Source organism: Lolium perenne, chromosome 3 (genome assembly GCF_019359855.2).
Source record: "Lolium perenne isolate Kyuss_39 chromosome 3, Kyuss_2.0, whole genome shotgun sequence".
Taxonomy (NCBI): Eukaryota; Viridiplantae; Streptophyta; class Magnoliopsida; order Poales; family Poaceae; genus Lolium; species Lolium perenne.
Genome location: NC_067246.2, coordinates 225131268 through 225157401, shown reverse-complemented (window position 1 = coordinate 225157401; position 26134 = coordinate 225131268). Strand labels below are relative to the sequence as shown.

General features: G+C 41.3%; 3 long non-coding RNA genes across 3 annotated transcripts; all 3 read left to right on the top strand.

The window, feature by feature from the left end:
- Positions 1 to 10036: 10036 nt before the first annotated feature.
- LOC127343517 (uncharacterized) lies at positions 10037 to 14422 on the top strand. The gene is made up of 7 exons (XR_007877307.2): positions 10037 to 10298; positions 10388 to 10484; positions 10572 to 10726; positions 11610 to 11684; positions 11839 to 11951; positions 13649 to 14137; positions 14227 to 14422. It is a non-coding gene; the product is annotated as an uncharacterized lncRNA (long non-coding RNA).
- A 49-nt stretch (positions 14423 to 14471) lies between these two features.
- Positions 14472 to 17725, top strand: LOC139837625 (uncharacterized). Its single transcript, XR_011754198.1, has 4 exons — positions 14472 to 14564; positions 15448 to 15522; positions 15677 to 15789; positions 17487 to 17725. It is a non-coding gene; the product is annotated as an uncharacterized lncRNA (long non-coding RNA).
- Positions 17726 to 22231: 4506 nt separating this feature from the next.
- On the top strand, positions 22232 to 25808 carry LOC139837624 (uncharacterized). Its single transcript, XR_011754197.1, has 5 exons — positions 22232 to 22315; positions 22403 to 22557; positions 23441 to 23515; positions 23670 to 23782; positions 25480 to 25808. It is a non-coding gene; the product is annotated as an uncharacterized lncRNA (long non-coding RNA).
- The last annotated feature ends 326 nt before the right edge of the window (positions 25809 to 26134 follow it).

Genomic DNA, 26134 nt, shown 5'->3' with positions numbered 1-26134 from the left:
CACCCGCAAATACAGTTAACACTCGGTAAAAATTTATTTGCTTTTGTTTAAAAACCTCGCAAACACAAACAAAAGTATGGACATTAGCTACCAAAACGCTCGGGGGCTTGACGAGAAAAATTAAGAAAAATATATCCCGCGGCTTTACAATATAGATTATGTTCACAACATACAAGATGCAACTACTGAGAAAATTCGACAAGATAAAGGAAAAGTTCTCAATTGTTGCCTAGTATATCATCTATAGTTATTCTCTCGTTATTTCCAACACGAGTACTATGTTCAGCATAGCTGCACTTCACGAAGAACTCAACGTCCATCCGAAGCAGTTCATCCATCATGTCTTCTGCTACAGGGGTCACAACATCATCAATTTTTTTTTTGACCTAGGACTGTGAGGCAAAAAGCCCCACAGCAATTTATTAATATATAAAACTTGGACCAAAGTCCAAGAGAAGAGTACAACTAACTAAGGAAAAAAGTACAACAAAAGAGCTGGAAAGGGCACTAAGGTAGAGACCTAATCCAACTCAACAGGCCATCCTTATACTTAGCCTTGATTCTATATTGCAGCAAAGTCATGTCATGAATGAACTGACCCTTCCACTTAGTGAAAGAGCTTCTCTCCTGTCTAAAAATCTTCGCATTTCGGACAAGCCAAATATTCCAGCATGCTATGATTAACACTTCCATAAAGAAAGGCTGTCTAAAACTCCTCCTTGCATGATGCACTATTGACTGTATATCTCCCAGGGGCTGCCAATCAATCTGAAGATAAGACCAAATCCGAGCACTGAAGTTGCATTCAAAAAATAAATGCACTCTATCTTCATATGCCCTCAGCAAACATATCTCACAGTGTTTGTCATCAGTTACATTCCAATTCCTCCTCTGTAACAAATCCCTAGTGTTCAATCTGTCGGAAAGCAACAACCAAGCAAACACCTTGATTTTCATTACACAACAGGACTTCCACAGCCACAGATACACATTGGGCACCTGAATATGAGAATGAATATGATCATAAAACCCTTTTGCAGAATAACTTTTCCCCCAACAGTAATTCCATTCATCATTCTTCTGTAACAATGGGTTATCCGGCATTATAGTCTCCAGACTCTGTAACTCTTGATAAGCTTGCTGAGACATAGGCAAATAAAATATGGAATGCAAATCCTCCAGCTGATATACGGCAGAAACAGAGATGGCTTGCTGTAAGGCATATGAATGCAATCTTGGAAACCTAACACACATTGGTAATGCAGAATGTGCAACATCCCAATTATCATTCCAAAAAGAAATAGTATCTCCCCTTCCATGTGAAACTAGAGCCACTCCTCGAAAGTTGTCAACTTGCCTCAGTACATCCCTCCACCAAAAAGATCCAACCATATTTTCCTCATGTGGTAGTTTCCCTGGATAGTGAGCAGTCCATATTAATTGGATCCAAGGGATATCCCTTTTGTTATAAAACTTATCCGGAAATTTGATTAAGAGAGCTGCATTTTGCTTCTGAAAATTAATAATTCCTAGGCCTCCCTTTTTCTTTGGTTTACAAACCATTTCCCAGGCAGCTAAAGACTGTTTGGGTACCCCATCTTGATCCCTCCATAAGCACTGCCTAAGGATTCTGTCTAGTTGATTTGTGAGCCCTGGTGGCAGCTGTAAGGTACATAGAAAGTGTAATGGCATAGAGGACAGAGCTGAATTTATTAGTTGTAATCTGGCTCCTTGAGACAGAAAGCTAGAACTTGAGGTAAGTTTCCTTTCAAGCCTACACACTAGTGGGGATTGCTCAGCAATCGTTGGCCTTGTAGTCCCTAAGGGTAGTCCAAGATAAGTAAAGGGCATCTGACCTATCTGATAGCCAAATTCATCTGCCAACTCCTTGAGCAAATCATCCTCAACATTAATAGGAACCATCTGAGATTTATCAAAATTAATTCTCAACCCAGTAGAAAGAGAAAATTTCCTAAGGGTTTCCTTGAGCTCAATTAACTGTAGCTTATCAGCTGGCAAGATTAGCAATGTATCATCAGCATATTGGATTATTGGAAAGTCCACATCATTTGTGATAATTGGTAAAGATAGAGTCCCTTGGACCACCATATCATTTACTGCAGACTGCAACAAATCTGACCCAAAAAGATAATATAATGGAGAAATTGGGTCTCCTTGCCTCACCCCTCTCCTACATTCAAACTGCTTCCCAGGAATGCCATTTAGCAAGATTGATGAAGTACCCGTAGACAGTATGAGCTTAGCCCAATTGATCCATTTGGTGTTAAACCCCTTGTACCTCATAACTTGCAAAATTGCCTCATGCTCAATAGTATCAAATGCTTTAGCAAAATCCAATTTAAGGATAATAATTGGCTTCTTGGACTGCTGGCAAAGAAACAAATATTTAAAAGCCCAGGCCAAACAATCCTGTATGGTCCTACCTCTCAAAAACCCATACTGATTTTTATGGATACAAGAAAGAATTTTCCCTTGGAGCCTATTAGCAGCCAATTTAGTCAGGAATTTGACACACACATTGGTCAGGGATATTGGCCTAAAATCATTCACATGTACTGGGTTTTGCTTTTTAGGCACCAAAGTGATATAAGAGCCATTTATATTCTTTAGCTGAATAGTCTCATTATGGAAATCAGCAGCCAGCTGGTAAAATCATGCTTAATAATAGACCAACATCTCTTAACAAAGAGCCCATTAAATCCATCAGGCCCAGGAGCTCTATCCACAGGCATCTCCTTGATTACATCATCCATTTCCTTGCTCTCAAAAGGCCCAGTAAGATCATCAAGCCCATCAACCCTTTGCAAAATTCTAGACAGCTCAAACTGCATAGAAATAGGTTCAGAGTGACCCATCCTATCTTTATACTCCTTCAAAAGCATTCCTGCCATTAACTGATGATCAGTAACATCAGTACCATCAACATCTTTGAGCAAAGCAATAGAGTTTCTCCTAAACCTCTCTGTGGCCATGGCATGGAAGAATTTTGTATTGTCCTCCCCTTGTTGTATCCATCTAATGGTACACCTTTTCTTCCAATAATTACACTCAGCCAATAATAAATCAGACAAATGTAGCTTGACAATACTTCTAAAATTAAATTCCACTCTAAAAAGAGGTCTTTGCTCCTCCAAGGTATCCATAGCTAGGATTACTTCATTGCAACTTTTAATTAGTCCCTTTAATCTTGCCAAACTAAGATGCCATTTTTTAAGCTCAAACCTTAACTGCTTGAATTTATCAGCAATGGCAGCAGTACTGTAACTCTTAGTAGATCCTTTCCCCCAAGACTTGGCCACACAATCTTTGAAACCAGGCATATCTACCCAATAATTATCAAATCTGAAGATTTTTGCTCTAGGGATATTAGTATCAATATTAATTACACAAGGCACATGATCAGAACCAATCTTGGCCAAAGGAAGCACCATGGTATTTGGGAAATCTGATATCCAATTAACACTGGTAAAAAACCAGTCAAGTTGTTCAAGTAATGGATCTCTCTGCATATTGGACCAAGTATAAGATCTCCCTTTGATTGGTAATTCTAGTAACCCCAAATGTCCAATAATCTCATTAAAAAGAAACATATCATTAATATCTCCCCCTGGTTTATTTCTATTCTCATGTGATCTGACAAAATTAAAGTCTCCCAAAAGAAGCTAGTTTGCTAATCCAGGTATTTGCAAGTTATAGAGCCAAGAAACAAAATTGTCCCTTTCAATGCCATGACAAGGCCCATAAACACACACCAAGGTCCAATTTTGATTGTTATGTTTAGAGGTGAAATTAACAATCAAACCAAATCTTTCAATTTGTTGCAACACTCCTTGGAAAACAGAAGAATTCCAAACCACCAAAATTCCCCCAGAGGCACCTACTGATGGAGAGTATGCAAATGAATCAAACCTCTTGGGACAAAATTTCCTAATAAGTTTCCAGTCAAAAGATTCACACTTGGTTTCTTACAAACAAATAATATCACATTCACTCTCATCGATTTTGGACCTGACCTCTCTTTGTCGCCCCTCAGCATTAATACCACGCACATTCCAACACAGAACACGCCATTTTCTTATAGATAATCGACTCATGATACACATAATAATAAAGAGAGGGTCCAATACTGACACATAATATCAGTCACATGAAACCAGAACAAAAGCTGGTAGTCTGAGGGAACAGCAATCCCAATAAGGAGCAAATAACTGTCATAGACCAAACACACTGAATAAACATCACACCAAGCATAACCCAAAAGCTCACCCCACAAGGCATCATTACCACACACACTGACCAAAAGAAGAGGAGACACAACTCCTCCAACCATCCTGGAAGAGCTACTTATCATTGGAACCATCTGTGGTTTTAGTTCCTTTTGGATCAGCTTCAAGTTGCTCCTTTGTCAACTTTTCTGGTGCAATGCCCAAAGCAGCCCCAACTCTCTGCATGACATGTGAGGGGGTGACTGGAATCTGATGCTCAGCATGTTCTGTGGATCCCTCCTTCTCCTCCTTATCTTTCATATCATCAGCCTCCTCTGATGGAGTATTCACTAACAGCAGCTTAGCTCTGCTTTTCTTCTTAATCTTTGGCTCAATTGTCAACATAGGCTGTGGCCTGTACCCTTCCTTATTAAGACAGCTTCTAGTAAACCTTCTTTCAGACAACTGTACCACAGGAGTGGCACTTCTCTTATTCCTTCTTTTCTTTGGAGTGGAAAGGGTCATAGACACATCCACTGTCAGCACAGAAGGTACATCAGCATCTTTCTTCTGCTGCTCATCATCATGCAGCAATATACTGGGGCTCATACCCATCTTACTCCTACCCCATATAGGCTTATCAATAAAAGCAAATACTGATCCTTGCACTGGATCAGCAATAAACTTGGACAACATAACAGGCAACAAGCTGCCCTTTAGTCTATTCCATTTCATTAGAGGTGGTAGATCAGGCCCAATAAAGCATAGGGACAATTCACAGTGCATAATCTGGACATTAACATTGACATTACCATGCTGCAGCTGCTGTGGCACTTCCATAGCCAACATGTTAACTGATGAACCAGAGGAATCAGATAAATTGACCACCATAGACTCCTGCTCCTCTTGCTGCAAGTCATCCATCTGAACAGGCTGATTCCCATTATCTTGTCCTGCTGCATTATCTGGAAAATCTTGCACTGCATCCCATCCAATCTCAGGGTACTGAGGATTCACAAACAGATTCTGATTTGGCATCAGCTCACCAGGGAAAGGATGTGGATTGCCATCCAGAGGCATAGGGTCCTCATCAGCTGGCAGGACCTCAGCAAAATCAGCTGTAAGAATATAAACAGGGGCAGTCCAAGATTCCTTAACTCCACCAATAGATGCAAATTTCCCAAACACTACATCCCTAGGAACCAACTGAGGAGAAGGGAACGAGGCATAAATAAGAACTCTGTCCTTCACTGGATCATTGCTATTCCAGGTATGGTATTGACCAAATGTAGCAACAGCATTAGCAATATCAAGATTATTACGATAATCTGGATGTACCCCCAAGAACATAAGCCATCCCCTTCGAAACCCTATCGTTGCACGATGATTCTGGGGTGCTTCTCCAACATGCAAGAACCGTAGCGATCTATTTTGAATCTGATATTGCCCATGCTGGACCAGTGCATTAACAGAATTGGGGCTACTAATCTCATACATGCCAACACCAAACAGACTAGGCTGAATAGAAAGGACATGGCGCTGCAATGGACCAACCAAGAAGGTGTGCACCTGTTCCCTCCAAAACTCCTCCCCATGAGGTGGCGGCGGAGGATCAACTGTAGCAATGCAGTAAGATTGATGCTGCGGCGGCGGATCTTGCGCGGCATAGTAGAAGGTGCGAGGGAGCCGAGTTGGACCACCGTCAATGATCTGATGCCCCCACGGAAGCCATGGCAGAGGATCGACTTCAAAGTTCGCCATTGAAGGAGGCGAAGCAACAGAGGAAGGAGAAGGTGGCGAACGGCGTGGACTCTGCACATTGGCTAGAGCCTCCGGCAAATTTAATGCCGAAGCACCTGTCTTGGAAGATGAACCGACAAGCTCTTCTGTCGGCCCATTAACAGAAACCTTGTCCGAGCCCAACTCCCCTTCTTTAGCTACTTTTGGAACCCAACACTTACCCAAAAGGGCCTTAGTAGACAAGCAATTCCTTTTAATATGTCCATAATTGAAACAACCTCGGCAACGGATGTTATTAATACAATCTTTTGTAGCATGTTTCATACTTAGACATCTTTGACATTTCCAAACCTGAAACACCATCTCATCAACCATTTGATTAAAAGGATCCATGCCCTCCTTAACATGTTCAGCCCCTTCATTGATATTAACATTATTTAGCTCTTGGTTTGCTTCAGTGACAGTGGGTGCACCATCTTCCTCTCTTATCTTTTCTTGATGGATTGGCATGGTAGTGCCAAAAGATATGACTGGAGTAGACCTGGTTTCATACAAGTGCAAATTATCTTTCCCAGAAATATCAGCAGCATAACCCTTCTTAGCTTCATAGTGAATTTCTTCAGCAAAGACAAGCTTCTTATTAACTGGAGCCGTGTGTTTAAGAGCTGGCTTTGGGACAGGAAGATTCAGTGCATTCATACCCATATTAACCCTTCTCCTGGAGGGACTAACTAGGGTCCACTGCTGATTATTATCCTGCTGCCAACTTGCAAATTCTCTCTTCCAATTAGGACCTCCATTACTCCACAAGTGAAAATAACATTTGAATTTCTCAGCAATAAAAATCCTCTTTTGGATGATACAGAAGCCAACCTCTTTACTAGCCACTCGAAATGAGAAGACTCTATCTCTCAGCTGGGTAACAAAGAGAGAACCACAAAAGCCACCCAAGGCTGCCTCCAAGGCTAAAGCCACAGTTTCTTCTGCCATTCTGAAAGTTGCTCTCCCAAAAGAAACCACTAAAGAGAAATAATTCTTCCCATTTAAAGGGTGAACAGTACTTGAAAACCTTCTCAATACCTCTTTGGCAAAATTTTCTCCAGCTTTAAAATCTAACCCCAGAGTGAGAGCAGTATGCATGGCAAAAGAGGGACTTGAAATATGGGATTCAGAAACCACAGGCCTAGGAGTGGCAGGAACATCATCCAGGACTTCAGTAGGAGGAATAACCTTCTTCACTGGCTCAACATAATCCTTCTGATGATCCATGTGGTATTTCATCCCAGTAGGAACAATTTCAGAATGAACCTGAACCACATGATACTGAAAGCTCACCTTGGTACCTGACTTGTAGGAAGGTTTCACCCGAATTACTTGAACACCAATTGGTTCATCTTTAGCATTGATCAGAACGAGCCAACCCTTGGAGGACCAGAATTCCAGGGTACCATCATAAGACTTCATACGTCCACGATCTAGATCTTTCCTTGTAGAATAAGTAATCTTCCAGATCAGAACGTTCTCCCCACTCCGATCATCATGCGGACTAGGTTGGTCAGATCGTAGATCCTCAGAAATAGGATGATCATGAACATTCAGACGTGAGATCTGTGCAACAACTTCCACAAGATGACAAGGGAACTCCATCGACATACCCACCGAGATGCAATCATTAGAAGATATGATCTTGGCGTCTACAGTTATACCATCTGCATCTAGGAGAACTAGGCGGCGACGATCAGAGTGGAGAAGGATGTTACCAGAGTAGATCGACTTACACTTCTTCTGCAGCAACGTGGAATACTTTACTGCCCATCTTTCAGCTATAAGATCCAAATTGTCCCCCTCCAGATGATCTTCTTGGGTTGGATCGGCAGACATCACCTTCGAAGAGATCGCCGAAGCAGACATGGGATCCGGGTGAGAAAACGTGGAAAAGGATGTGGATGTGTAGAGAATGGAACGCCAGAGAGGATGATTGGATTGGAAATGGAGGATCACCAGAGATCAATGAGATCGCCGGTGGAAAGGGTTCTAGGGTTTAGGTGGCGACGTGGAGGGAGCCATGGTTTCCAAAAAAGGATGATACTCATATAACATCATCAATTTTGCCAATGTCCCTCTTCCTTTTCGACATCTTGGCCAGGCACTTGGCAACAATTCGACTCATGTTTAACTTCGGATAGCAGATTTGTATCATAATCATAGGAAATCTCGCGCCGGCAGATAATTGGGCCCGCACAAAGCCATGGATTCGAGGGGCATCCCGAAATTTGTCCATCAGAGCAGGAAGGGTTTCTGGCATCTTGTTGCGCGGGAACATGGTGCCATAAACTAAGTGTAACACCCCAACTTTTTCAACCTTGATTAGTTGTCCTTATTTCAAAAATCAGGGGGAACAAAAACTTTTTCTATAGACTAATTAAGGTGAATTGCCTTGATCTGTTTGCTATGATGAATTGCCTTGATCTGATGGTAGATGAATTGTCTTGATTTGCTTGTTGAATTTTGTCTTGAGCTACCTCATAGAACGACACCCCTAGTGGTTAAACAAGCAACTCACCAAATAAAACACATGTGTGGCTTAGGAAGAATAGTTTTCCTTCTTACTACATCAAACCTCTCTCCTGATGACAACATGGGTGTGCCATCTTGATTTTTCTCTTTGTGGTACAAGATAGCTCAATCATCCTTAATTCACAACTTGGTGATCTCAATGCATGGATCTCATCTGTGCATCTCCCTCTACAATTTCCACATCCTGCATGTCTCATTCTACCCTTGCATCACATATATTCAACTTGATCTTATACCCTATCCAATGATTCAACTCTAGATCACTTCCTTCACTTTTACCTCTTGTTTTTATTCAAGTTTAATCTTCACAAAACCAAGAGTGGGAATGATGGATACATTTTGTAGCCACCATCTACCCTTGAGAACACTCCTCCCTAAATTAGTTTCCCTCCTCAAAAATCCTACAGTTTTCCTTCTCTAGTTTTGATCACAAAACTACTTCTAGTTTTATTAAAACTTTCCAAGATTTCTCTTCAAAGAAAACAAGGAACTGAAATGGGTTTTGTTTTTCATCCCATTTCTACCAAGTATTGATTTATAAAACATTATTTCTATTTTGCTTTGTTTTAACAAAAAGCTTGTTTATGGTACCTATACCATTTCTTGTTTTCCTCTTGCTTATTTTTACCTTTGAGAAAAACTCTACCTTACTTGAGAAAGTAAGTAGAATATTTTGAACCCCTATGTTCCAACTAGTTTTATCTCAACACTTTCAAACTTCATTCCACTTGAGTTCATTCCCAAGTGTCCCTAGACAATTGAGGTGTTTCAAATACTTTTCAAACAAGATCTATTTCAAATGACAACTCTTGCACATCTTATGCACATCTCTGATCCACCACATTGTATCCCCTCCATCCTCCAATTCTGGATCAAATGGATGATCATTTGATACTTTCAACTCACTCCCTATTGACCTCTCATTTGTAGAGCAATTTATATTCTTTTCCATCATTACCTTGACCTCATGAATTCATGATTTAAGTCCCCATATTCTTCATTGTGAGTATATGGTTACTTCACTCACCATCTCTCTTAATCTTGCTCTACCATTGTCTCAACCACCATCACCACCATCATCTCTTGGCCAATATGATAATTTGATCAAAGTACTTTATTCTCCAACATTGCCACCAATGTTTATTATCACCTCTCTCCCAAAATTTTAATACATCATCAAACCATTTTTAGCTAACCCCTCAAATACTCAACCTTGGTCGACATTCATGAAGTGGCATTGCACTTTGTTTGTTCACTTGTGGTTGTCAAGAAGGAGCCGGCCATGGCAAGAAAATTCGGCCAGCCCTCCCTCCTCATTTCCTTCTCTTCCAAGCCTTGCCTCCCAACTACCCCAATCACTAAATGGGCAGCCACCCAACTTGGCCAATCAAATAAGGAGGCAGCCACCCCTCTCCCTCTATAAATTGGCCCTTGGCCGGCCACTCCCTCCTCCTTTGGTCATTTTTCTCACACTCCACTCCCTCACACTCCTCTACCTCTCCCCCACGAAAATGCTGCTGCCCCTTGCTCCCATGGCCGGCCATGGCCATGGAAGGCACTCCAAGATGAAGCTCCCTCCTCCCTCAAGCTCCTCCTCACCATGAGAGCCTCCCTCTCCTTCTTCTCCCCAACCCTAGATGGTTTTCTCTCCTCTTCCTCTTCCTCCATTGCTAAGATTGGATCTTGATGCAGGTGCATGTTGGTCCAAGCATGGAGAAGCTTGAGCTATCCTCAGATCTGAAGTTCTTGAGCAAAGTTCGTCCAAATCCTTGCAGTAATTTCTGCTATCTTGCTGTTTCAGATTCTGGTACGAACTTGTAAAATCCACCAAATCTCGTGCGCAGATCCAAATCGAGTGATTCAAAGTTCCGCAGATAGATACGGAAAAGATCTACAATTTGGCGTTGGTCTCATCCTCAAATTCGTTAGGGATTGTCCGTGGTAAATAAAGTTCTGTAAACATGCAGATTCACTGTTTGTTAGATTTGTTCCGTTTTACGAAACCTTTTTGAGCAAACTCAACTGTAGGTGAAAGCCCTCTTCAATACCTTCATTTTGGCGGTGGTTTCACTTCGATTGACCTCCTGAAACTGAAATGGTTCACAGGTCAAGATCTGGTCAGATCTGACTTTGTCGAATTAAACCAGGAGCTTGGGAACGAATTTTTGAATGAAACCAATTGGGTAAGAACCAGCTTTTCAATACCTTTCAGATGCACCTGACCTCATATTTTTATGAGTTATGTAAGATTTTGGGTGAATTAAACTTGTTATGTGTGTTCTGCAGACTTGGCTGTTAGCTTTTAAATCACCAAAAATCCATTTTTGAACCTAATTGAGTGATTCCAATTATGTAGGATTACTGAATGTTTTCTTAATCTTCTCAAACAAGTTTCACACCTTTATCTGTTCTGTAACTCCAGAGAGAAAGCAAATGGTACAAACATGCAGTAACCTTGTCAATCCATTTGTGAGAGTTTCAGAAACAATTTGAACCCAAATCCAATTGTGTATGCATCTCTGTTTAATTATCTTTCAAATGCCAGTGGTCTCATATTTTTAGGATTTTTCTACGATTTATGGCTTACAGATCTTGTTTTCTGTACAGACAGATTCAAAGAAATTCCTAAATTTGTAGGATTCATAGTTTTGGGTGATTCCAATTGGGTTAGTCTTGTATTAGTACTGGCCATCTAGGAAAAATATTATTAGTCTCTGTTCATACATTTCTGTTGCTGTTAGTAATGTATATGTGTGACATGCTTTGTTGAAGCAAAACTTTTCGGTTTATTTAAAACCCTTGACCAATTCTTTTTAGTAGAAATGGGCAACCTTTGTTTTATGCTTGCAAAACAAAACCTCTGCAAGTTAACATCAGCTCTTTTGTTTTGCTTAAGTTTTCAAATGGTAGGGCATATTATTTGTTTCCTATTCTTGTGTGGTGTTATGTGAGCAAACTAAGTTAGGAAAATTGTTTTCTACTTTTCCAAAAATGCTTGAAAATGTTTTGTGAATGTATTTGATGTCAAACTAATGCTCTTGTCCTCTTTATGATGTTATCTACCAGGGGATGTTGGGTTATACCATGGTGATAACCGAGAGAGGCAATTGCTAAGTTGTGATACTCTCATACCTTTACTAGGTAAATAACATGGGTTTTCTTTAAGTTGTTTGTGGTATCTATAAGTCCTTTGTATGGTAGCTCTTTATTGAATGGTTAAATTATGGTTGTTGTATGTTTGTTTTGTTGGTGCAATGTGATTGATTGTGTTCCTTTTTATATTTTCCGGCGATAGACGCGAGCAATTCCGGAGAAGAAGAAGAAGTGGAATTGGACAAGGATTTTATTTATATCGTTGGGATTCTTATATTGATAGAGTTGAAGAAGTACAGGGACAAATAAGCCAAGGCAAGCCATCTTTTGATCTCTGATCCGGTGTCTAGTTGGATGTCATTTGTTGATGTTCAAAGCACCTTCATTCTATGTGTGTTATTATCTCTATTTATGTCATCTATGTGTGTTTGCAAGTGGGGTACTCCCTAGTGGTGATGCTCCACTATTTGTCCTTGTGTTATGGGATGCATGGTAGCATGGCCGTGCTATCCCTCTTGGTTATCTTGTATGCTCAACTTGAGCATGTTCCATCTCAAGATAGTAACTTACACCACACCCACCCCATTTGTAGTATAGAGGTATCATTGTCATGATCTTGGTGTATTCTCAACTTGAGAGGAGTATGCCGTGTACCATCTTGGAGAATATGTTGGATAGTGACACTCCACTATCTAAGTTGTGTAGTTAGCACCACAAATCTGAGAGTATATTCCTCCTTGTGTTGTCATAATACATGCTTAACTTAAGCAAGTATGATCCACTCCACTACCCCTTTATACCTCATCTATGGCGGGATGACTCTCATCTCGGCCGTAGTGCAATACTAGTTCAACTCATGAAACTATAGGTTGGGAACCCCTCAAGGTTTACCTTGTTGTAAAAGTTTTGAGAAAACCTTGGGTGAGTCGACCTTACCCGAGTGTATGGTTTATGAAGGCAAAAAGGATCTTGTCAAAGATGATTGAGAAAAGAGATGTGGGTGTGACTTGGGTTTTGAGAAAAACGACACATGGTTCTTTGTATTCGCCTGGAACAATTAACCCGCGCAACCACACTACTCCAACGTGGGCACGGGGCTTAGCTTGACATTTGTTCTTCTTAGCATGAGGCACCGCACAACTATACAAGGGTACGGTTACCCCCGAGTCCGGGTTGTCATGGTTGGGACAATAGTATAACGGGAGGCCTTCGGGGCTGACCCGTCCGGAAGACACTATGGGTCTCCTGGCTTGGCGGTGGAGCCACGCTCAAAGGGAGGTGAGCTGTCACGGTGCCGGGGAGGTACATACTCCATAGGGTAGGACCTCTTGCTAAGTTGAATGGGCGAAAGGCTTCGACTGATTATCCGAGACTCGCATACTTTCGTATGACGAACCGGGGATGATCCCGGCGGATTTATCAGATCTTGTGGGGAAAGTGCGCACACTCTGCAGAGTTAAATCTATTCGAATAGCCGCGTCCGCGGTCATGGACGGTTGGGATGGCCGTTACCGAGCTGTGTCGAGTTTTGGTTTTGAAAATGATTTCCAAAGGAAATGCGTGTGTTGGAAGTACCGGAAGGGTACGGGAAAGATGTTGTGCCGACCATGTGGAGATGGTTGAGGAAAATGAAACAAAAATTGGGTGACCCTTCCTAGTGTTTTCATGTAGAGGAACTCTTCTTCTATAAAGATGTAGAGATGTCATAGTTTATCTTTTGAAAAATCTTCTTCAATAAAGATATAGAGATGTCGTAGTCTATCTTTTGAAGTATCTTCTTCAATAAAGATATAGAGATGTCATAGGACCACCAAAGTGTCCGCATCACTTGAGATGCCGGCATGCTTTATCCACAAGAGAAACTGATTCTCTTTCACATGCTATATCCACAAGAGAAACTATTCTTCCTCTCTTGTCTCTTTTAGTTAGCTCTGTTAGCATCTTTCTTGATGGTTTGCGAGTACAATTCCAAATGTACTCACGGCTTTGTCCCTGGCTATTTACTTGGCCAGACTTGGAGGAACACGATGGATGAAGAAGGAGTTGACGACATCTATGCGAGCTAGGAACGTCTTCCCAGTCAGTTGCCTGTAGGGTTAAGGCAGATGACTTGGGCTCTGCGCTGCTGAAGTGATTCCGCTACTCTGATGTTTTAGTTAGGCCCTTCGAGGCTATTATGTAAAGGTTGGTCATGTGACCTTATTGTAATTTTCTTATTCCATTTTGTAAAGGATGATGTAATTTGATATCAGTTCGGTTATGTGTTCACGGCGCACTGATCATGGGATCGTGAACTGTATACATAACAGGGTATTTCGGACAGCTAGTCCGGGGTCCCCACAGAGCTGGCTAGCCTCCCTCTCCTTCTTCTCCCCAACCCTAGATGGTTTTCTCTCCTCTTCCTCTTCCTCCATTGCTAAGATTGGATCTTGATGCAGGTGCATGTTGGTCCAAGCATGGAGAAGCTTGAGCTATCCTCAGATCTGAAGTTCTTGACCAAAGTTCGTCCAAATCCTTGCAGTAATTTCTGCTATCTTGCTGTTTCAGATTCTGGTACGAACTTGTAAAATCCACCAAATCTCGTGTGCAGATCCAAATCGAGTGATTCAAAGTTCTGCAGATAGATACGGAAAAGATCTACAACTTGGAGTTGGTCGCATCCTCAAATTCGTTAGCGATTGTCCGTGGTAAATAAAGTTCTGTAAACATGCAGATTCACTGTTTGTTAGATTTGTTCCGTTTTACGAAACCTTTTTGAGCAAACTCAACTGTAGGTGAAAGCCCTCTTCAATACCTTCATTTTGGCGATGGTTCACTTCGATTGACCTCCTGAAACTGAAACGGTTCACAGGTCAAGATCTGGTCAGATCTGACTTTGTCGAATTAAACCAGGAGCTTGGGAATGAATTTTTGAATGAAACCAATTGGGTAAGAACCAGATTTTCAATACCTTTCAGATGCACCTGACCTCATATTTTTATGAGTTATGTAAGATTTTGGGTGAATTAAACTTGTTATGTGTGTTCTGCAGACTTGGCTGTTAGCTTTTAAATCACCAAAAATCCATTTTTGAACCTAATTGAGTGATTCCAATTATGTAGGATTACTGAATGTTTTCTTAATCTTCTCAAACAAGTTTCACACCTTTATCTGTTCTGTAACTCCAGAGAGAAAGCAAATGGTACAAACATGCAGTAACCTTGTCAATCCATTTGTGAGAGTTTCAGAAACAATTTGAACCCAAATCCAATTGTGTATGCATCTCTGTTTAATTATCTTTCAAATGCCAGTGGTCTCATATTTTTAGGATTTTTCTACGATTTATGGCTTATAGATCTTGTTTTCTGTACAGTCAGATTCAAAGAAATTCCTAAATTTGTAGGATTCATAGTTTTGGGTGATTCCAATTGGGTTAGTCTTGTATTAGTACTGGCCATCTAGGAAAAATATTATTAGTCTCTGTTCATACATTTCTGTTGCTGTTAGTAATGTATATGTGTGACATGCTTTGTTGAAGCAAAACTTTTCGGTTTATTTAAAACCCTTGACCAATTCTTTTTAGTAGAAATGGGCAACCTTTGTTTTATGCTTGCAAAACAAAACCTCTGCAAGTTAACATCAGCTCTTTTGTTTTGCTTAAGTTTTCAAATGGTAGGGCATATTATTTGTTTCCTATTCTTGTGTGGTGTTATGTGAGCAAACTAAGTTAGGAAAATTGTTTTCTACTTTTCCAAAAATGCTTGAAAATGTTTTGTGAATGTATTTGATGTCAAACTAATGCTCTTGTCCTCTTTATGATGTTATCTACCAGGGGATGTTGGGTTATACCATGGTGATAACCGAGAGAGGCAATTGCTAAGTTGTGATACTCTCATACCTTTACTAGGTAAATAACATGGGTTTTCTTTAAGTTGTTTGTGGTATCTATAAGTCCTTTGTATGGTAGCTCTTTATTGAATGGTTAAATTATGGTTGTTGTATGTTTGTTTTGTTGGTGCAATGTGATTGATTGTGTTCCTTTTTATATTTTCCGGCGATAGACGCGAGCAATTCCGGAGAAGAAGAAGAAGTGGAATTGGACAAGGATTTTATTTATATCATTGGGATTCTTATATTGATAGAGTTGAAGAAGTACAGGGACAAATAAGCCAAGGCAAGCCATCTTTTGATCTCTGATCCAGTGTCTAGTTGGATGTCATTTGTTGATGTTCAAAGCACCTTCATTCTATGTGTGTTATTATCTCTATTTATGTCATCTATGTGTGTTTGCAAGTGGGGTACTCCCTAGTGGTGATGCTCCACTATTTGTCCTTGTGTTATGGGATGCATGGTAGCATGGCCGTGCTATCCCTCTTGGTTATCTTGTATGCTCAACTTGAGCATGTTCCATCTCAAGATAGTAACTTACACCACACCCACCCCATTTGTAGTATAGAGGTATCATTGTCATGATCTTGGTGTATTCTCAACTTGAGAGGAGTATGCCGTGTACCATCTTGGAGAATATGTTGGATAGTGACACTCCACTATCTAAGTTGTGTAGTTAGCACCACAAATCTGAGAGTATATTCCTCCTTGTGTTGTCATAATACATGCTTAACTTAAGCAAGTATGATCCACTCCACTACCCCTTTATACCTCATCTATGGCGGGATGACTCTCATCTCGGCCGTAGTGCAATACTAGTTCAACTCATGAAACTATAGGTTGGGAACCCCTCAAGGTTTACCTTGTTGTAAAAGTTTTGAGAAAACCTTGGGTGAGTCGACCTTACCCGAGTGTATGGTTTATGAAGGCAAAAAGGATCTTGTCAAAGATGATTGAGAAAAGAAATGTGGGTGTGACTTGGGTTTTGAGAAAAACGACACATGGTTCTTTGTATTCGCCCGGAACAATTAACCCGCGCAACCACACTACTCCAACGTGGGCACGGGGCTTAGCTTGACGTTTGTTCTTCTTAGCATGAGGCACCGCACAACTATACAAGGGTACGGTTACCCCCGAGTCCGGGTTGTCATGGTTGGGACAATAGTATAACGGGAGGCCTTCGGGGCTGACCCGTCCGGAAGACACTATGGGTCTCCTGGCTTGGCGGTGGAGCCACGCTCAAAGGGAGGTGAGCTGTCACGGTGCCGGGGAGGTACATACTCCATAGGGTAGGACCTCTTGCTAAGTTGAATGGGCGAAAGGCTTCGACTGATTATCCGAGACTCGCATACTTTCGTATGACGAACCGGGGATGATCCCGGCGGATTTATCAGATCTTGTGGGGAAAGTGCGCACACTCTGCAGAGTTAAATCTATTCGAATAGCCGCGTCCGCGGTCATGGACGGTTGGGATGGCCGTTACCGAGCTGTGTCGAGTTTTGGTTTTGAAAATGATTTCCAAAGGAAATGCGTGTGTTGGAAGTACCGGAAGGGTATGGGAAAGATGTTGTGCCGACCATGTGGAGATGGTTGAGGAAAATGAAACAAAAATTGGGTGACCCTTCCTAGTGTTTTCATGTAGAGGAACTCTTCTTCTATAAAGATGTAGAGATGTCATAGTTTATCTTTTGAAGAATCTTCTTCAATAAAGATATAGAGATGTCGTAGTCTATCTTTTGAAGTATCTTCTTCAATAAAGATATAGAGATGTCATAGGACCACCAAAGTGTCCGCATCACTTGAGATGCCGGCATGCTTTATCCACAAGAGAAACTGATTCTCTTTCACATGCTATATCCACAAGAGAAACTATTCTTCCTCTCTTGTCTCTTTTAGTTAGCTCTGTTAGCATCTTTCTTGATGGTTTGCGAGTACAATTCCAAATATACTCACGGCTTTGTCCCTGGCTATTTACTTGGCCAGACTTGGAGGAACACGATGGATGAAGAAGGAGTTGACGACGTCTATGCGAGCTAGGAACGTCTTCCCAGTCAGTTGCCTGTAGGGTTAAGGCAGATGACTTGGGCTCTGCGCTGCTGAAGTGATTCCGCTACTCTGATGTTTTAGTTAGGCCCTTCGAGGCTATTATGTAAAGGTTGGTCATGTGACCTTATTGTAATTTTCTTATTCCGTTTTGTAAAGGATGATGTAATTTGATATCAGTTCGGTTATGTGTTCACGGCGCACTGATCATGGGATCGTGAACTGTATACATAACAGGGTATTTCGGACAGCTAGTCCGGGGTCCCCACAGAGCTGGTATCAGAGCCATCCTGACTGTAGGAGACCTTAGTTAGCATGGACGTTAGTTAGAAAACAAGTACTTGGGAAAAACTATTTACGAAACAAATTCTTTCTTTAGTCGGAAGCATAGCTTCTACTCCTCTTATTTCTTCAAGACTTCTAAATTCTTGTCTCTCCATTAAAATGTTTGAAAAATTTTACTCTATTGTCTCATCCACTTCAAACCTACATATTGGACGATGTCCCCAACTCAGACCGGAGACTCAAACTCAAAGATGGATCAATCCCTCGGGAAGACTTGTGTATCTCCAACGACAGCTGTTGAAGATTGGATGCCGACTTAGCCGTGCACATAAAGGGATAAAGGATCATGTCTTTGGTTGTCACCAAAGTCTGTCAGAGAGCTGACCTTGTTCCTCTTTGGACTCGCACTTTCGCAGTCGTCAATGATCAAGTTCTCAATTTCTTGACTAGTTATTTTTAGGCCAGCCACGAGAAGATCTCTACTTCAGAAGCACCTCAACAGCTACCTCTTCGAAGACCTCATGTTTCCGGGATGTCGAGACTAGAAGTTCTACGCAGCTTTCTCCTCCGCCTCAACATCAACGACTCAACACCCGGCCCCTTCACCACCAACTGCTACAAGGATCCAAGTTGAAGCTGATGCTAATGTTATGAAGACGTCAACATATGCGACCAGCCCCAAACCTATAGGATGGATAGGACAAACTCAATCGCTTTGATTGAGCTACCCCGCGCATTAGGAATTTCTGGGTACTTAGAGTACCATGTCTGGTGTGATGATTGCTTGTGGTTCCCTAGTGTGCTGCCTTGAATGTTTGTATCTGTTTGCTGTGTGCATGTATGTCTTGCTATTTAGACGTTTCCGCCCTTTTTAATTGTTTGAAATGTGTGAAACAGAAATTAAAAAAAATGGAAATCTGCCAGTGTACTGTTTTGCTAATAAAAATAGTTTGGTAGCTCCGATTGATGTGATTCCAATTGCACTAGAACCAGTATAAAATTATCTTTCAGACGCCACTGACCTTGTATTTTTAGGATTTTTGTGCGATTTTTAATAAATAAAACTTGATCACTATTTCTGGTTAGTATTTTGAGTCTCAAAAATTGAAAAATAAATATTTTTGAATGATTCCAATTGTGTTGATCTTGTTTTGTTACTATGCATCTAGGAAAAATACCAGTAGCCTCTGTTAGTGGTATTGTGTCTCTGGTTATGGTTGTATGGGTGTCACATGCAATGATAGGATTAAAGTTTGCCTCGCCGATGTATTGCTAACTATTAGTTAAATTGGGTAGACTAACGAAAGACTCTAACTCTAAACCCGTTGGAAGTTGTTTTTCAACCGTCAAGAAAACTAACCCGACCCCTATCTACGCTGACTTCCTTCAAGATCAGCTGGAGCATCTCCACTACGCCAAGAAAGAAGAAGCCCTACCTTCAAGATTGACTGCACCTCTACGAGAAGACATGCTAACTTGGTCTAACCTTGGAGTATACTCGCGCTAACCGCGAGGATATCTTTTTGAAACTACCCTCGAACACACCGTCTAACAAGTTGAGAGAACAATAGCGTCAAAGCCGAGCTACACCACATGGTTCATCTGGTCCTCATCAAATGAAGCTTCTAAAGATACTCCAAGACTCAAGACATTAGGCGTAGTTTACCCGCTAACTTCTTAGTTGTTACTGAAATCAGCACTGACCCTCAAGCTGAAGATTGTCTTCGACGACCCCTGTTGCTGCTTCATATGGGTACCAACCAGGCGTTTCTTCAACTTTCTAACTCGCCGCGCGTCCCATATGGTTCAGTTAACACCGTGAGTGCCTCTTGAAGTGGTGGTCTGCACGTCGCCCCCGAAGATTCTTCAGCTGAACAAGGAAGACCGATGACTTCTTCCGAAGCCCCAGACAGAATTACAAGGCAGAAGCTCTGAGTTTTTCCGAGAACCCGATGAAAAATCTTAAGGGTGGAAGACTTCGTCTCCCACTAAAATCAAGCTAACTCTAAAAAGGTTTTCAGCCCTGCTCAAGCGCCGTTGGGTGCACTAACCCTCCCACAGTCTTGAACCTCCGCCAGGATCGTGAAGAAGCTACAGATCCAACACTTGCATGGAGTAGTCAACCTCTTCATGAAGCTCGCCATCGGCCGAAATCCAACATGTCTCCCAGAAGATGAAGCAAACGACTTTCTCTACAACGGCACGTCTACAGAAGAATGGAGTCTGACTTTGGTTAAACTTTATAACCCCTCTAGTTCTACACTCAGTAATCTCGGGACGAGATTATTTTAAGGGTGGAAGATCTGTAACACCCCAACTTTTTCAACCTTGATTAGTTGTCCTTATTTCAAAAATCAGGGGGAACAAAAACTTTTTCTATAGACTAATTAAGGTGAATTGCCTTGATTTGTTTGCTATGATGAATTGCCTTGATCTGATGGTAGATGAATTGTCTTGATTTGCTTGTTGAATTTTGTCTTGAGCTACCTCATAGAACGACACCCCTAGTGGTTAAACAAGCAACTCACCAAATAAAACACATGTGTGGCTTAGGAAGAATAGTTGTCCTTCTTACTACATCAAACCTCTCTCCTGATGACAACATGGGTGTGCCATCTTGATTTTTCTCTTTGTGGTACAAGATAGCTCAATCATCCTTAATTCACAACTTGGTGATCTCAATGCATGGATCTCATCTGTGCATCTCCCTCTACAATTTCCACATCCTGCATGTCTCATTCTACCCTTGCATCACATATATTCAACTTGATCTTATACCCTATCCAATGATTCAACTCTAGATCACTTCCTTCACTTTTACCTCTTGTTTTTATTCAAGTTTAATCTTCACAAAACCAAGAGTGGGAATGATGGATACATTTTGTAGCCACCATCTACCCTTGAGAACACTCCTCCCTAAATTAGTTTCCCTCCTCAAAAATCCTACAGTTTTCCTTCTCTAGTTTTGATCACAAAACTACTTCTAGTTTTATTAAAACTTTCCAAGATTTCTCTTCAAAGAAAACAAGGAACTGAAATGGGTTTTGTTTTTCATCCCATTTCTACCAAGTATTGATTTATAAAACATTATTTCTATTTTGCTTTGTTTTAACAAAAAGCTTGTTTATGGTACCTATACCATTTCTTGTTTTCCTCTTGCTTATTTTTACCTTTGAGAAAAACTCTACCTTACTTGAGAAAGTAAGTAGAATATTTTGAACCCCTATGTTCCAACTAGTTTTATCTCAACACTTTCAAACTTCATTCCACTTGAGTTCATTCCCAAGTGTCCCTAGACAATTGAGGTGTTTCAAATACTTTTCAAACAAGATCTATTTCAAATGACAACTCTTGCACATCTTATGCACATCTCTGATCCACCACATTGTATCCCCTCCATCCTCCAATTCTGGATCAAATGGATGATCATTTGATACTTTCAACTCACTCCCTATTGACCTCTCATTTGTAGAGCAATTTATATTCTTTTCCATCATTACCTTGACCTCATGAATTCATGATTTAAGTCCCCATATTCTTCATTGTGAGTATATGGTTACTTCACTCACCATCTCTCTTAATCTTGCTCTACCATTGTCTCAACCACCATCACCACCATCATCTCTTGGCCAATATGATAATTTGATCAAAGTACTTTATTCTCCAACATTGCCACCAATGTTTATTATCACCTCTCTCCCAAAATTTTAATACATCATCAAACCATTTTTAGCTAACCCCTCAAATACTCAACCTTGGTCGACATTCATGAAGTGGCATTGCACTTTGTTTGTTCACTTGTGGTTGTCAAGAAGGAGCCGGCCATGGCAAGAAAATTCGGCCAGCCCTCCCTCCTCATTTCCTTCTCTTCCAAGCCTTGCCTCCCAACTACCCCAATCACTAAATGGGCAGCCACCCAACTTGGCCAATCAAATAAGGAGGCAGCCACCCCTCTCCCTCTATAAATTGGCCCTTGGCCGGCCACTCCCTCCTCCTTTGGTCATTTTTCTCACACTCCACTCCCTCACACTCTCCTCTACCTCTCCCACACGAAAATGCTGCTGCCCCTTGCTCCCATGGCCGGCCATGGCCATGGAAGGCACTCCAAGATGAAGCTCCCTCCTCCCTCAAGCTCCTCCTCACCATGAGAGCCTCCCTCTCCTTCTTCTCCCCAACCCTAGATGGTTTTCTCTCCTCTTCCTCTTCCTCCATTGCTAAGATTGGATCTTGATGCAGGTGCATGTTGGTCCAAGCATGGAGAAGCTTGAGCTATCCTCAGATCTGAGTTCTTGAGCAAAGTTCGTCCAAATCCTTGCAATAATTTCTGCTATCTTGCTGTTTCAGATTCTGGTACGAACTTGTAAAATCCACCAAATCTCGTGCGCAGATCCAACTCGAGTGATTCAAAGTTCCGCAGATAGATTCGGAAAAGATCTACAACTTGGCGTTGGTCTCATCCTCAAATTCGTTAGGGATTGTCCGTGGTAAATAAAGTTCTGTAAACATGCAGATTCACTGTTTGTTAGATTTGTTCCGTTTTACGAAACCTTTTTGAGCAAACTCAACTGTAGGTGAAAGCCCTCTTCAATACCTTCATTTTGGCGGTGGTTTCACTTCGATTGACCTCCTGAAACTGAAATGGTTCACAGGTCAAGATCTGGTCAGATCTGACTTTGTCGAATTAAACCAGGAGCTTGGGAACGAATTTTTGAATGAAACCAATTGGGTAAGAACCAGCTTTTCAATACCTTTCAGATGCACCTGACCTCATATTTTTATGAGTTATGTAAGATTTTGGGTGAATTAAATTTGTTCTGTGTGTTCTGCAGACTTGGCTGTTAGCTTTTAAATCACCAAAAATCCATTTTTGAACCTAATTGAGTGATTCCAATTATGTAGGATTACTGAATGTTTTCTTAATCTTCTCAAACAAGTTTCACACCTTTATCTGTTCTGTAACTCCAGAGAGAAAGCAAATGGTACAAACATGCAGTAACCTTGTCAATCCATTTGTGAGAGTTTCAGAAACAATTTGAACCCAAATCCAATTGTGTATGCATCTCTGTTTAATTATCTTTCAAATGCCAGTGGTCTCATATTTTTAGGATTTTTCTACGATTTATGGCTTACAAATCTTGTTTTCTGTACAGTCAGATTCAAAGAAATTCCTAAATTTGTAGGATTCATAGTTTTGGGTGATTCCAATTGGGTTAGTCTTGTATTAGTACTGGCCATCTAGGAAAAATATTATTAGTCTCTGTTCATACATTTCTGTTGCTGTTAGTAATGTATATGTGTGACATGCTTTGTTGAAGCAAAACTTTTCGGTTTATTTAAAACCCTTGACCAATTCTTTTTAGTAGAAATGGGCAACCTTTGTTTTATGCTTGCAAAACAAAACCTCTGCAAGTTAACATCAGCTCTTTTGTTTTGCTTAAGTTTTCAAATGGTAGGGCATATTATTTGTTTCCTATTCTTGTGTGGTGTTATGTGAGCAAACTAAGTTAGGAAAATTGTTTTCTACTTTTCCAAAAATGCTTGAAAATGTTTTGTGAATGTATTTGATGTCAAACTAATGCTCTTGTCCTCTTTATGATGTTATCTACCAGGGGATGTTGGGTTATACCATGGTGATAACCGAGAGAGGCAATTGCTAAGTTGTGATACTCTCATACCTTTACTAGGTAAATAACATGGGTTTTCTTTAAGTTGTTTGTGGTATCTATAAGTCCTTTGTATGGTAGCTCTTTATTGAATGGTTAAATTATGGTTGTTGTATGTTTGTTTTGTTGGTGCAATGTGATTGATTGTGTTCCTTTTTATATTTTCCGGCGATAGACGCGAGCAATTCCGGAGAAGAAGAAGAAGTGGAATTGGACAAGGATTTTATTTATATCGTTGGGATTCTTATATTGATAGAGTTGAAGAAGTACAGGGACAAATAAGCCAAGGCAAGCCATCTTTTGATCTCTGATCCGGTGTCTAGTTGGATGTCATTTGTTGATGTTCAAAGCACCTTCATTCTATGTGTGTTATTATCTCTATTTATGTCATCTATGTGTGTTTGCAAGTGGGGTACTCCCTAGTGGTGATGCTCCACTATTTGTCCTTGTGTTATGGGATGCATGGTAGCATGGCCGTGCTATCCCTCTTGGTTATCTTGTATGCTCAACTTGAGCATGTTCCATCTCAAGATAGTAACTTACACCACACCCACCCCATTTGTAGTATAGAGGTATCATTGTCATGATCTTGGTGTATTCTCAACTTGAGAGGAGAATGCCGTGTACCATCTTGGAGAATATGTTGGATAGTGACACTCCACTATCTAAGTTGTGTAGTTAGCACCACAAATCTGAGAGTATATTCCTCCTTGTGTTGTCATAATACATGCTTAACTTAAGCAAGTATGATCCACTCCACTACCCCTTTATACCTCATCTATGGCGGGATGACTCTCATCTCGGCCGTAGTGCAATACTAGTTCAACTCATGAAACTATAGGTTGGGAACCCCTCAAGGTTTACCTTGTTGTAAAAGTTTTGAGAAAACCTTGGGTGAGTCGACCTTACCCGAGTGTATGGTTTATGAAGGCAAAAAGGATCTTGTCAAAGATGATTGAGAAAAGAAATGTGGGTGTGACTTGGGTTTTGAGAAAAACGACACATGGTTCTTTGTATTCGCCCGGAACAATTAACCCGCGCAACCACACTACTCCAACGTGGGCACGGGGCTTAGCTTGACGTTTGTTCTTCTTAGCATGAGGCACCGCACAACTATACAAGGGTACGGTTACCCCCGAGTCCGGGTTGTCATGGTTGGGACAATAGTATAACGGGAGGCCTTCGGGGCTGACCCGTCCGGAAGACACTATGGGTCTCCTGGCTTGGCGGTGGAGCCACGCTCAAAGGGAGGTGAGCTATCACGGTGCCGAGGAGGTACATACTCCATAGGGTAGGACCTCTTGCTAAGTTGAATGGGCGAAAGGCTTCGACTGATTATCCGAGACTCGCATACTTTCGTATGACGAACCGGGGATGATCCCGGTGGATTTATCAGATCTTGTGGGGAAAGTGCGCACACTCTGCAGAGTTAAATCTATTCGAATAGCCACGTCCGCGGTCATGGACGGTTGGGATGGCCGTTACCGAGCTGTGTCGAGTTTTGGTTTTGAAAATGATTTCCAAAGGAAATGCGTGTGTTGGAAGTACCGGAAGGGTACGGGAAAGATGTTGTGCCGACCATGTGGAGATGGTTGAGGAAAATGAAACAAAAATTGGGTGACCCTTCCTAGTGTTTTCATGTAGAGGAACTCTTCTTCTATAAAGACGTAGAGATGTCATAGTTTATCTTTTGAAGAATCTTCTTCAATAAAGATATAGAGATGTCGTAGTCTATCTTTTGAAGTATCTTCTTCAATAAAGATATAGAGATGTCATAGGACCACCAAAGTGTCCGCATCACTTGAGATGCCGGCATGCTTTATCCACAAGAGAAACTGATTCTCTTTCACATGCTATATCCACAAGAGAAACTATTCTTCCTCTCTTGTCTCTTTTAGTTAGCTCTGTTAGCATCTTTCTTGATGGTTTGCGAGTACAATTCCAAATGTACTCACGGCTTTGTCCCTGGCTATTTACTTGGCCAGACTTGGAGGAACACGATGGATGAAGAAGGAGTTGACGACGTCTATGCGAGCTAGGAACGTCTTCCCAGTCAGTTGCCTGTAGGGTTAAGGCAGATGACTTGGGCTCTGCGCTGCTGAAGTGATTCCGCTACTCTGATGTTTTAGTTAGGCCCTTCGAGGCTATTATGTAAAGGTTGGTCATGTGACCTTATTGTAATTTTCTTATTCTGTTTTGTAAAGGATGATGTAATTTGATATCAGTTCGGTTATGTGTTCACGGCGCACTGATCATGGGATCGTGAACTGTATACATAACAGGGTATTTCGGACAGCTAGTCCGGGGTCCCCACACTAAGGACAGCGTCCTTGTGCAGAAGTCGAGAAAATCGCGGACCTGACTCGCGCGATCTTGAAATCTGGCGATTTGGCGGGTACGTTCAGGCGTAACCCAAAAATTAGAACCATGCTCCGATGCAAGTCTGAGAAGCACATTGGATCGAGCTTCAACACGTTGATCTTCGGCAGCGGTATCCAAAAAAGAACCTGTTTTCAGTAAAGGAATCGGAGAGGAAGGAAAAACAGTAGGAACAAAATCAAGTACGGTGAAGCGAACGAAGTATACCCGTCATATCCAAGCTGGAATCATTCATCAGTTGAAGCATGTAATTCTCTCGTG